The sequence below is a fragment of the Ambystoma mexicanum genome, unplaced genomic scaffold, assembly GCF_040938575.1.
Source record: "Ambystoma mexicanum isolate Mex_15411 unplaced genomic scaffold, UKY_AmexF1_1 Mex_scaf10, whole genome shotgun sequence".
In the NCBI taxonomy this organism is placed as follows: domain Eukaryota; kingdom Metazoa; phylum Chordata; class Amphibia; order Caudata; family Ambystomatidae; genus Ambystoma; species Ambystoma mexicanum.
In genome coordinates, this window is record NW_027182325.1 from 3,500,001 (window position 1) to 3,510,000 (window position 10,000).

At 46.8% G+C, this 10,000-nt stretch overlaps 21 non-coding genes and 12 pseudogenes across 21 annotated transcripts; all 33 read left to right on the top strand.

Moving 5' to 3' along the window:
• The first annotated feature begins 412 nt into the window (after positions 1–412).
• LOC138551134 (5S ribosomal RNA) lies at positions 413–531 on the top strand. The gene has a single exon (XR_011294867.1). It is a non-coding gene; the product is annotated as a 5S ribosomal RNA (ribosomal RNA).
• A 106-nt stretch (positions 532–637) lies between these two features.
• On the top strand, positions 638–756 carry LOC138545196 (5S ribosomal RNA). The gene has a single exon (XR_011290789.1). It is a non-coding gene; the product is annotated as a 5S ribosomal RNA (ribosomal RNA).
• A 106-nt stretch (positions 757–862) lies between these two features.
• LOC138537430 (5S ribosomal RNA) lies at positions 863–981 on the top strand. Its single transcript, XR_011285565.1, has one exon. It is a non-coding gene; the product is annotated as a 5S ribosomal RNA (ribosomal RNA).
• Positions 982–1,086: 105 nt separating this feature from the next.
• On the top strand, positions 1,087–1,195 carry LOC138545454 (5S ribosomal RNA; annotated as a pseudogene).
• A 464-nt stretch (positions 1,196–1,659) lies between these two features.
• On the top strand, positions 1,660–1,778 carry LOC138547096 (5S ribosomal RNA). The gene has a single exon (XR_011290994.1). It is a non-coding gene; the product is annotated as a 5S ribosomal RNA (ribosomal RNA).
• Positions 1,779–1,884: 106 nt separating this feature from the next.
• Positions 1,885–2,003, top strand: LOC138551131 (5S ribosomal RNA). The gene has a single exon (XR_011294864.1). It is a non-coding gene; the product is annotated as a 5S ribosomal RNA (ribosomal RNA).
• Positions 2,004–2,109: 106 nt separating this feature from the next.
• On the top strand, positions 2,110–2,221 carry LOC138547089 (5S ribosomal RNA; annotated as a pseudogene).
• Positions 2,222–2,327: 106 nt separating this feature from the next.
• On the top strand, positions 2,328–2,436 carry LOC138544788 (5S ribosomal RNA; annotated as a pseudogene).
• A 106-nt stretch (positions 2,437–2,542) lies between these two features.
• On the top strand, positions 2,543–2,661 carry LOC138540582 (5S ribosomal RNA). The gene has a single exon (XR_011288625.1). It is a non-coding gene; the product is annotated as a 5S ribosomal RNA (ribosomal RNA).
• Positions 2,662–2,767: 106 nt separating this feature from the next.
• On the top strand, positions 2,768–2,876 carry LOC138546772 (5S ribosomal RNA; annotated as a pseudogene).
• A 464-nt stretch (positions 2,877–3,340) lies between these two features.
• Positions 3,341–3,459, top strand: LOC138540686 (5S ribosomal RNA). Its single transcript, XR_011288724.1, has one exon. It is a non-coding gene; the product is annotated as a 5S ribosomal RNA (ribosomal RNA).
• A 106-nt stretch (positions 3,460–3,565) lies between these two features.
• LOC138545207 (5S ribosomal RNA) lies at positions 3,566–3,684 on the top strand. Its single transcript, XR_011290790.1, has one exon. It is a non-coding gene; the product is annotated as a 5S ribosomal RNA (ribosomal RNA).
• A 106-nt stretch (positions 3,685–3,790) lies between these two features.
• Positions 3,791–3,909, top strand: LOC138537906 (5S ribosomal RNA). Its single transcript, XR_011286025.1, has one exon. It is a non-coding gene; the product is annotated as a 5S ribosomal RNA (ribosomal RNA).
• A 106-nt stretch (positions 3,910–4,015) lies between these two features.
• LOC138543172 (5S ribosomal RNA) lies at positions 4,016–4,124 on the top strand (annotated as a pseudogene).
• A 106-nt stretch (positions 4,125–4,230) lies between these two features.
• On the top strand, positions 4,231–4,349 carry LOC138550690 (5S ribosomal RNA). Its single transcript, XR_011294438.1, has one exon. It is a non-coding gene; the product is annotated as a 5S ribosomal RNA (ribosomal RNA).
• Positions 4,350–4,455: 106 nt separating this feature from the next.
• Positions 4,456–4,574, top strand: LOC138539151 (5S ribosomal RNA). Its single transcript, XR_011287228.1, has one exon. It is a non-coding gene; the product is annotated as a 5S ribosomal RNA (ribosomal RNA).
• A 106-nt stretch (positions 4,575–4,680) lies between these two features.
• Positions 4,681–4,799, top strand: LOC138541113 (5S ribosomal RNA). The gene has a single exon (XR_011289128.1). It is a non-coding gene; the product is annotated as a 5S ribosomal RNA (ribosomal RNA).
• Positions 4,800–4,905: 106 nt separating this feature from the next.
• Positions 4,906–5,014, top strand: LOC138543693 (5S ribosomal RNA; annotated as a pseudogene).
• Positions 5,015–5,477: 463 nt separating this feature from the next.
• Positions 5,478–5,596, top strand: LOC138549300 (5S ribosomal RNA). The gene has a single exon (XR_011293082.1). It is a non-coding gene; the product is annotated as a 5S ribosomal RNA (ribosomal RNA).
• A 106-nt stretch (positions 5,597–5,702) lies between these two features.
• LOC138545218 (5S ribosomal RNA) lies at positions 5,703–5,821 on the top strand. Its single transcript, XR_011290791.1, has one exon. It is a non-coding gene; the product is annotated as a 5S ribosomal RNA (ribosomal RNA).
• Positions 5,822–5,927: 106 nt separating this feature from the next.
• On the top strand, positions 5,928–6,046 carry LOC138537153 (5S ribosomal RNA). The gene has a single exon (XR_011285299.1). It is a non-coding gene; the product is annotated as a 5S ribosomal RNA (ribosomal RNA).
• A 105-nt stretch (positions 6,047–6,151) lies between these two features.
• LOC138547134 (5S ribosomal RNA) lies at positions 6,152–6,260 on the top strand (annotated as a pseudogene).
• Positions 6,261–6,724: 464 nt separating this feature from the next.
• Positions 6,725–6,833, top strand: LOC138542886 (5S ribosomal RNA; annotated as a pseudogene).
• A 105-nt stretch (positions 6,834–6,938) lies between these two features.
• LOC138543878 (5S ribosomal RNA) lies at positions 6,939–7,047 on the top strand (annotated as a pseudogene).
• Positions 7,048–7,501: 454 nt separating this feature from the next.
• LOC138549301 (5S ribosomal RNA) lies at positions 7,502–7,620 on the top strand. The gene has a single exon (XR_011293083.1). It is a non-coding gene; the product is annotated as a 5S ribosomal RNA (ribosomal RNA).
• A 106-nt stretch (positions 7,621–7,726) lies between these two features.
• LOC138543694 (5S ribosomal RNA) lies at positions 7,727–7,835 on the top strand (annotated as a pseudogene).
• A 463-nt stretch (positions 7,836–8,298) lies between these two features.
• LOC138549302 (5S ribosomal RNA) lies at positions 8,299–8,417 on the top strand. The gene has a single exon (XR_011293084.1). It is a non-coding gene; the product is annotated as a 5S ribosomal RNA (ribosomal RNA).
• A 106-nt stretch (positions 8,418–8,523) lies between these two features.
• LOC138545229 (5S ribosomal RNA) lies at positions 8,524–8,642 on the top strand. Its single transcript, XR_011290792.1, has one exon. It is a non-coding gene; the product is annotated as a 5S ribosomal RNA (ribosomal RNA).
• Positions 8,643–8,748: 106 nt separating this feature from the next.
• On the top strand, positions 8,749–8,867 carry LOC138551281 (5S ribosomal RNA). The gene has a single exon (XR_011295007.1). It is a non-coding gene; the product is annotated as a 5S ribosomal RNA (ribosomal RNA).
• Positions 8,868–8,972: 105 nt separating this feature from the next.
• On the top strand, positions 8,973–9,081 carry LOC138543697 (5S ribosomal RNA; annotated as a pseudogene).
• A 464-nt stretch (positions 9,082–9,545) lies between these two features.
• LOC138551005 (5S ribosomal RNA) lies at positions 9,546–9,664 on the top strand. Its single transcript, XR_011294744.1, has one exon. It is a non-coding gene; the product is annotated as a 5S ribosomal RNA (ribosomal RNA).
• Positions 9,665–9,770: 106 nt separating this feature from the next.
• On the top strand, positions 9,771–9,889 carry LOC138548540 (5S ribosomal RNA). The gene has a single exon (XR_011292338.1). It is a non-coding gene; the product is annotated as a 5S ribosomal RNA (ribosomal RNA).
• A 106-nt stretch (positions 9,890–9,995) lies between these two features.
• Positions 9,996–10,000, top strand: part of LOC138544308 (5S ribosomal RNA) — a 109-nt pseudogene continuing 104 nt past the window's right edge.

The following is a 10,000-nucleotide window of genomic DNA, read 5'->3' on the forward strand; positions in this document are numbered from 1 at the left end:
TTTGGTATGTTTCCAAAATAATTGTATCCCGTTTTATAGCGGAAATGTTGGACAACATCATGAGGGCTGGAGCTACCTTTTTACATAGAATTAGCATACAGGTAGTGTGTTCATGGGTAATAAATCGACTTTCACATGTAATGCAGTACAGAGAATATTGAGTCCTTCAAGAGGCATGAAAGAAAACCATTATTGTGTTGATTGTTCTCTCCACCTCCCTGCAACAGACACAGGATGGATGAATTAAAGTTATCCTACCAGACATAGGAGTCCTGAATGGGCCCACCAGTCTTATATATCTCGCCTGATCGAGCCTGATCGAGCGATGAGCGTGGTATCATGTTGCAAGTGGCTGCATGGCTTAGCTTACTAAATGCAAATGCATAAGAGTAATATTCTTAGCATTCCTAGAGCCTACGGCCACACCACACTGAATGCACCCGATCTCATCTGATCTCGGAAGTTAAGCAGTGTTAGGCCTAGTTAGTACCTGGATGGGAGACCGCCTGGGAATACCAGGTGCTGTAGGCTTTTTTGTGCTCCAAGTTCAGGAAGTGAGCCCTTTCTCAATTTCCTTTCAAAACTGCAAGGTCTAGCCGACTAGATGCTTAAAAGTACAAAACTCACTAGGCCCAGAGCCTACGGCCACACCACACTGAATGCGCCTGATCTCGTCTGATCTCAGAAGCTAAGCAGTGTCGGGCCTAGTTAGTACCTGGATGGGAGACCGCCTGGGAATACCAGGTGCTGTAGGCTTTTTTGTACTCCAAGTTCAGGAAGTGAGCCATTTCTCAATTGCCTTTCAAAACTGCAAGGTCTAGCCGACTAGATGCTTAAAAGTACAAAACTCACTAGGCCCAGAGCCTACGGCCACACCACACTGAAGGCGCCCGATCTCGTCTGATCTCGGAAGCTAAGCAGTGTTGGGCCTAGTTAGTACCTGGATGGGAGACCACCTGGGAATACCAGGTGCTGTAGGCTTTTTTGTGCTCCAAGTTCAGGAAGTGAGCCATTTCACAATTCCCTTTCAAAACTGCAAGGTCTAGCCGACTAGATGCTTAAAAGTACAAACTCACTAGGCCCAGAGCCTACGGCCACACCACACTGAATGCGCCCGATCTCGGAAACTAAGCAGGGTCGGGCCTAGTTAGTACCTGGATGGGAGACTGCCTGGGAATACCAGGTGCTGTAGGCTTTTTTTGTGCTCCATGATTAGTAATTGCGCAACTTCTCAATTATTTTTCAAATTTGGTATGTTTCCAAAATAATTGTATCCCGTTTTATAGCGGAAATGTTGGACAACATCATGAGGGCTGGAGCTACCTTTTTACATAGAATTAGCATACAGGTAGTGTGTTCATGGGTAATAAATCGACTTTCACATGTAATGCAGTACAGAGAATATTGAGTCCTTCAAGAGGCATGAAAGAAAACCATTATTGTGTTGATTGTTCTCTCCACCTCCCTGCAACAGACACAGGATGGATGAATTAAAGTTATCCTACCAGACATAGGAGTCCTGAATGGGCCCACCAGTCTTATATATCTCGCCTGATCGAGCCTGATCGAGCGATGAGCGTGGTATCATGTTGCAAGTGGCTGCATGGCTTAGCTTACTAAATGCAAATGCATAAGAGTAATATTCTTAGCATTCCTAGAGCCTACGGCCACACCACACTGAATGCACCCGATCTCGTCTGATCTCGGAAGTTAAGCAGTGTTAGGCCTAGTTAGTACCTGGATGGGAGACCGCCTGGGAATACCAGGTGCTGTAGGCTTTTTTGTGCTCCAAGTTCAGGAAGTGAGCCCTTTCTCAATTGCCTTTCAAAACTGCAAGGTCTAGCCGACTAGATGCTTAAAAGTACAAAACTCACTAGGCCCAGAGCCTACGGCCACACCACACTGAATGCGCCTGATCTCGTCTGATCTCAGAAGCTAAGCAGGGTCGGGCCTAGTTAGTACCTGGATGGGAGACCGCCTGGGAATACCAGGTGCTGTAGGCTTTTTTGTACTCCAAGTTCAGGAAGTGAGCCATTTCTCAATTGCCTTTCAAAACTGCAAGGTCTAGCCGACTAGATGCTTAAAAGTACAAAACTCACAAGGCCCAGACCCTACAGCCACACCACACTGAATGCGCCCGATCTCGGAAGCTAAGAAGCAGTGTCGGGCCTCGTTAGTATCTGGATGGGAGACCGCCTGGGAATACCAGGTGCTGTAGGCTTTTTTGTGCTCCAAGTTCAGGAAGTGAGCCATTTCTCAATTGCCTTTCAAAACTGCAAGGTCTAGCTGACTAGATGCTTAAAAGTACAAAACTCACTAGGCCCAGAGCCTACGGCCACACCACACTGATTGCGTCTGATCTTGGAAGCTAAGCAGTGTCGGGCCTAGTTAGTACCTGGATGGGAGACCACCTGGGAATACCAGGTGCTGTAGGCTTTTTTGTGCTCCAAGTTCAGGAAGTGAGCCATTTCACAATTGCCTTTCAAAACTGCAAGGTCTAGCCGACTAGATGCTTAAAAGTACAAAACTCACTAAGCCCAGAGCCTTCGGCCACACCACACTGAATGCGCCCGATCTCATCTGATCTCAGAAGCTAAGCAGTGTCGGGCCTAGTTAGTACCTGGATGGGAGACCACCTGGGAATACCAGGTGCTGTAGGCTTTTTTGTGCTCCAAGTTCAGGAAGTGAGCCATTTCACAATTGCCTTTCAAAACTGCAAGGTCTAGCCGACTAGATGCTTAAAAGTACAAAACTCACTAGCCCCAGAGCCTACGGCCACACCACACTGAATGCGCCCGATCTCAGAAGCTAAGCAGGGTCGGGCCTAGTTAGTACTTGGATGGGAGACTGCCTGGGAATACCAGGTGCTATAGGCTTTTTTTGTGCTCCATGATTAGTAATTGCGCAACTTCTCAATTATTTTTCAAATTTGGTATGTTTCCAAAATAATTGTATCCCGTTTTATAGCGGAAATGTTGGACAACATCATGAGGGCTGGAGCTACCTTTTTACATAGAATTAGCATACAGGTAGTGTGTTCATGGGTAATAAATCGACTTTCACATGTAATGCAGTACAGAGAATATTGAGTCCTTCAAGAGGCATGAAAGAAAACCATTATTGTGTTGATTGTTCTCTCCACCTCCCTGCAACAGACACAGGATGGATGAATTAAAGTTATCCTACCAGACATAGGAGTCCTGAATGGGCCCACCAGTCTTATATATCTCGCCTGATCGAGCCTGATCGAGCAATGAGCGTGGTATCATGTTGCAAGTGGCTGCATGGCTTAGCTTACTAAATGCAAATGCATAAGAGTAATATTCTTAGCATTCCTAGAGCCTACGGCCACACCACACTAAATGCACCCGATCTCGTCTGATCTCGGAAGTTAAGCAGTGTCAGGCCTAGTTAGTACCTGGATGGGAGACCGCATGGGAATACCAGGTGCTGTAGGCTTTTTTGTGCTCCAAGTTCAGGAAGTGAGCCCTTTCTCAATTGCCTTTTAAAACTGCAAGGTCTAGCCGACTAGATGCTTAAAAGTACAAAACTCACTAGGCCCAGAGCCTACGGCCACACCACACTGAATGCGCCTGATCTCGTCTGATCTCAGAAGCTAAGCAGTGTCGGGCCTAGTTAGTACCTGGATGGGAGACCGCCTGGGAATACCAGGTGCTGTAGGCTTTTTTGTACTCCAAGTTCAGGAAGTGAGCCATTTCTCAATTGCCTTTCAAAACTGCAAGGTCTAGCCGACTAGATGCTTAAAAGTACAAAACTCACAAGGCCCAGAGCCTACGGCCACACCACACTGAATGCGTCCGATCTCGTCTGATCTCGGAAGCTAAGCAGTGTCGGGCCTCGTTAGTACTTGGATGGGAGACCGCCTGGGAATACCAGGTGCTGTAGGCTTTTTTGTGCTCCAAGTTCAGGAAGTGAGCCATTTCACAATTGCCTTTCAAAACTGCAAGGTCTAGCCGACTAGATGCTTAAAAGTACAAAACTCACTAGGCCCAGAGCCTACGGCCACACCACACTGAATGCGCCTGATCTCGGAAGCTAAGCAGGGTCGGGCCTAGTTAGTACCTGGATGGGAGACCGCCTGGGAATACCAGGTGCTGTAGGCTTTTTTGTACTCCAAGTTCAGGAAGTGAGCCATTTCTCAATTGCCTTTCAAAACTGCAAGGTCTAGCCGACTAGATGCTTAAAAGTACAAAACTCACAAGGCCCAGAGCCTACGGCCACACCACACTGAATGCGCCCGATCTCGTCTGATCTCGGAAGCTAAGCAGTGTCGGGCCTCGTTAGTACCTGGATGGGAGACCGCCTGGGAATACCAGGTGCTGTAGGCTTTTTTGTGCTCCAAGTTCAGGAAGTGAGCCATTTCTCAATTGCCTTTCAAAACTGCAAGGTCTAGCTGACTAGATGCTTAAAAGTACAAAACTCACTAGGCCCAGAGCCTACGGCCACACCACACTGATTGCGCCCGATCTCGTCTGATCTCGGAAGCTAAGCAGTGTCAGGCCTAGTTAGTACCTGGATGGGAGACCACCTGGGAATACCAGGTGCTGTAGGCTTTTTTGTGCTCCAAGTTCAGGAAGTGAGCCATTTCACAATTGCCTTTCAAAACTGCAAGGTCTAGCCGACTAGATGCTTAAAAGTACAAAACTCACTAGGCCCAGAGCCTACGGCCACACCACACTGAATTCGCCTGATCTTGTCTGATCTCAGAAGCTAAGCAGTGTCGGGCCTAGTTAGTACCTGGATGGGAGACCACCTGGGAATACCAGGTGCTGTAGGCTTTTTTGTGCTCCAAGTTCAGGAAGTGAGCCATTTCACAATTGCCTTTCAAAACTGCAAGGTCTAGCCGACTAGATGCTTAAAAGTACAAAACTCACTAGGCCCAGAGCCTACGGCCACACCACACTGAATGCGCCCGATCTCGGAAGCTAAGCAGGGTCGGGCCTAGTTAGTACCTGGATGGGAGACTGCCTGGGAATACCAGGTGCTGTAGGCTTTTTTGTGCTCCATGATTAGTAATTGCGCAACTTCTCAATTATTTTTCAAATTTGGTATGTTTCCAAAATAATTGTATCCCGTTTTATAGCGGAAATGTTGGACAACATCATGAGGGCTGGAGCTACCTTTTTACATAGAATTAGCATACAGGTAGTGTGTTCATGGGTAATAAATCGACTTTCACATGTAATGCAGTACAGAGAATATTGAGTCCTTCAAGAGGCATGAAAGAAAACCATTATTGTGTTGATTGTTCTCTCCACCTCCCTGCAACAGACACAGGATGGATGAATTAAAGTTATCCTACCAGACATAGGAGTCCTGAATGGGCCCACCAGTCTTATATATCTCGCCTGATCGAGCCTGATCGAGCGATGAGCGTGGTATCATGTTGCAAGTGGCTGCATGGCTTAGCTTACTAAATGCAAATGCATAAGAGTAATATTCTTAGCATTCCTAGAGCCTACGGCCACACCACACTGAATGCACCCGATCTCGTCTGATCTCGGAAGTTAAGCAGTGTCAGGCCTAGTTAGTACCTGGATGGGAGACCGCCTGGGAATACCAGGTGCTGTAGGCTTTTTTGTGCTCCAAGTTCAGGAAGTGAGCCCTTTCTCAATTGCCTTTTAAAACTGCAAGGTCTAGCCGACTAGATGCTTAAAAGTACAAAACTCACTAGGCCCAGAGCCTACGGCCACACCACACTGAATGCGCCTGATCTCGTCTGATCTCAGAAGCTAAGCAGTGTCGGGCCTAGTTAGTACCTGGATGGGAGACCGCCTGGGAATACCAGGTGCTGTAGGCTTTTTTGTACTCCAAGTTCAGGAAGTGAGCCATTTCTCAATTGCCTTTCAAAACTGCAAGGTCTAGCCGACTAGATGCTTAAAAGTACAAAACTCACTAGGCCCAGAGCCTACGGCCACACCACACTGAATGCGCCCGATCTCGTCTGATCTCGGAAGCTAAGCAGTGTCAGGCCTAGTTAGTACCTGGATGGGAGACCACCTGGGAATACCAGGTGCTGTAGGCTTTTTTGTGCTCCAAGTTCAGGAAGTGAGCCATTTCACAATTGCCTTTCAAAACTGCAAGGTCTAGCCGACTAGATGCTTAAAAGTACAAACTCACTGGGCCCAGAGCCTACGGCCGCACCACACTGAATGCGCCCAATCTCGGAAGCTAAGCAGGGTCGGCCCTAGTTAGTACCTGGATGGGAGACTGCCTGGGAATACCAGGTGCTGTAGGCTTTTTTTGTGCTCCATGATTAGTAATTGCGCAACTTCTCAATTATTTTTCAAATTTGGTATGTTTCCAAAATAATTGTATCCCGTTTTATAGCGGAAATGTTGGACAACATCATGAGGGCTGGAGCTACCTTTTTACATAGAATTAGCATACAGGTAGTGTGTTCATGGGTAATAAATCGACTTTCACATGTAATGCAGTACAGAGAATATTGAGTCGTTCAAGAGGCATGAAAGAAAACCATTATTGTGTTGATTGTTCTCTCCACCTCCCTGCAACAGACACAGGATGGATGAATTAAAGTTATCCTACCAGACATAGGAGTCCTGAATGGGCCCACCAGTCTTATATATCTCGCCTGATCGAGCCTGAAAGAGCGATGAGCGTGGTATCATGTTGCAAGTGGCTGCATGGCTTAGCTTACTAAATGCAAATGCATAAGAGTAATATTCTTAGCATTCCTAGAGCCTACGGCCACACCACACTGAATGCACCCGATCTCGGAAGTTAAGCAGTGTTAGGCCTCGTTAGTACCTGGATGGGAGACCGCCTGGGAATACCAGGTGCTGTAGGCTTTTTTGTGCTCCAAGTTCAGGAAGTGAGCCATTTCACAATTGCCTTTCAAAACTGCAAGGTCTAGCCGACTAGATGCTTAAAAGTACAAACTCACTAGGCCCAGAGCCTACGGCCACACCACACTGAATGCGCCTGATCTCAGAAGCTAAGCAGGGTCGGGCCTAGTTAGTACCTGGATGGGAGACTGCCTGGGAATACCAGGTGCTGTAGGCTTTTTTTGTGCTCCATGATTAGTAATTGCGCAACTTCTCAATTATTTTTCAAATTTGGTATGTTTCCAAAATAATTGTATCCCGTTTTATAGCGGAAATGTTGGACAACATCATGAGGGCTGGAGCTACCTTTTTACATAGAATTAGCATACAGGTAGTGTGTTCATGGGTAATAAATCGACTTTCACATGTAATGCAGTACAGAGAATATTGAGTCCTTCAAGAGGCATGAAAGAAAACCATTATTGTGTTGATTGTTCTCTCCACCTCCCTGCAACAGACACAGGATGGATGAATTAAAGTTATCCTACCAGACATAGGAGTCCTGAATGGGCCCACCAGTCTTATATATCTCGCCTGATCGAGCGTTGAGCGTGGTATCATGTTGCAAGTGGCTGCATGGCTTAGCTTACTAAATGCAAATGCATAAGAGTAATATTCTTAGCATTCCTAGAGCCTACGGCCACACCACACTGAATGCACCCGATCTCGTCTGATCTCGGAAGTTAAGCAGTGTCAGGCCTAGTTAGTACCTGGATGGGAGACCGCCTGGGAATACCAGGTGCTGTAGGCTTTTTTGTGCTCCAAGTTCAGGAAGTGAGCCATTTCACAATTGCCTTTCAAAACTGCAAGGTCTAGCCGACTAGATGCTTAAAAGTACAAAACTCACTAGGCCCAGAGCCTACGGCCACACCACACTGAATGCGCCCGATCTCGGAAGCTAAGCAGGGTCGGGCCTAGTTAGTACCTGGATGGGAGACTGCCTGGGAATACCAGGTGCTGTAGGCTTTTTTGTGCTCCATGATTAGTAATTGCGCAACTTCTCAATTATTTTTCAAATTTGGTATGTTTCCAAAATAATTGTATCCCGTTTTATAGCGGAAATGTTGGACAACATCATGAGGGCTGGAGCTACCTTTTTACATAGAATTAGCATACAGGTAGTGTGTTCATGGGTAATAAATCGACTTTCACATGTAATGCAGTACAGAGAATATTGAGTCCTTCAAGAGGCATGAAAGAAAACCATTATTGTGTTGATTGTTCTCTCCACCTCCCTGCAACAGACACAGGATGGATGAATTAAAGTTATCCTACCAGACATAGGAGTCCTGAATGGGCCCACCAGTCTTATATATCTCGCCTGATCGAGCCTGATCGAGCGATGAGCGTGGTATCATGTTGCAAGTGGCTGCATGGCTTAGCTTACTAAATGCAAATGCATAAGAGTAATATTCTTAGCATTCCTAAAGCCTACGGCCACACCACACTGAATGCACCCGATCTCGTCTGATCTCGGAAGTTAAGCAGTGTCAGGCCTAGTTAGTACCTGGATGGGAGACCGCCTGGGAATACCAGGTGCTGTAGGCTTTTTTGTGCTCCAAGTTCAGGAAGTGAGCCCTTTCTCAATTGCCTTTTAAAACTGCAAGGTCTAGCCGACTAGATGCTTAAAAGTACAAAACTCACTAGGCCCAGAGCCTACGGCCACACCACACTGAATGCGCCTGATCTCGTCTGATCTCAGAAGCTAAGCAGTGTCGGGCCTAGTTAGTACCTGGATGGGAGACCGCCTGGGAATACCAGGTGCTGTAGGCTTTTTTGTACTCCAAGTTCAGGAAGTGAGCCATTTCTCAATTGCCTTTCAAAACTGCAAGGTCTAGCCGACTAGATGCTTAAAAGTACAAAACTCACTAGGCCCAGAGCCTACGGCCACACCACACTGAATGCGCCCGATCTCGTCTGATCTCGGAAGCTAAGCAGTGTCGGGCCTAGTTAGTACCTGGATGGGAGACCACCTGGGAATACCAGGTGCTGTAGGCTTTTTTGTGCTCCAAGTTCAGGAAGTGAGCCAATTCACAATTGCCTTTCAAAACTGCAAGGTCTAGCCGACTAGATGCTTAAAAGTACAAACTCACTAGGCCCAGAGCCTACGGCCACACCACACTGAATGCGCCCGATCTCGGAAGCTAAGCAGGGTCGGGCCTAGTTAGTACCTGGATGGGAGACTGCCTGGGAATACCAGGTGCTGTAGGCTTTTTTTGTGCTCCATGATTAGTAATTGCGCAACTTCTCAATTATTTTTCAAATTTGGTATGTTTCCAAAATAATTGTATCCCGTTTTATAGCGGAAATGTTGGACAACATCATGAGGGCTGGAGCTACCTTTTTACATAGAATTAGCATACAGGTAGTGTGTTCATGGGTAATAAATCGACTTTCACATGTAATGCAGTACAGAGAATATTGAGTCCTTCAAGAGGCATGAAAGAAAACCATTATTGTGTTGATTGTTCTCTCCACCTCCCTGCAACAGACACAGGATGGATGAATTAAAGTTATCCTACCAGACATAGGAGTCCTGAATGGGCCCACCAGTCTTATATATCTCGCCTGATCGAGCCTGATCGAGCGATGAGCGTGGTATCATGTTGCAAGTGGCTGCATGGCTTAGCTTACTAAATGCAAATGCATAAGAGTAATATTCTTAGCATTCCTAGAGCCTACGGCCACACCACACTGAATGCACCCGATCTCGTCTGATCTCGGAAGTTAAGCAGTGTTAGGCCTAGTTAGTACCTGTATGGGAGACCGCCTGGGAATACCAGGTGCTGTAGGCTTTTTTGTGCTCCAAGTTCAGGAAGTGAACCCTTTCTCAATTGCCTTTCAAAACTGCAAGGTCTAGCCGACTAGATGCTTAAAAGTACAAAACTCAATAGGCCCAGAGCCTACGGCCACACCACACTGAATGCGCCTGATCTCGTCTGATCTCGGAAGCTAAGCAGTGTTGGGCCTAGTTAGTACCTGGATGGGAGACCGCCTGGGAATACCAGGTGCTGTAGGCTTTTTTGTGCTCCAAGTTCAGGAAGTGAACCCTTTCTCAATTGCCTTTCAAAACTGCAAGGTCTAGCCGACTAGATGCTTAAAAGTACAAAACTCACTAGGCCCAGAGCCTA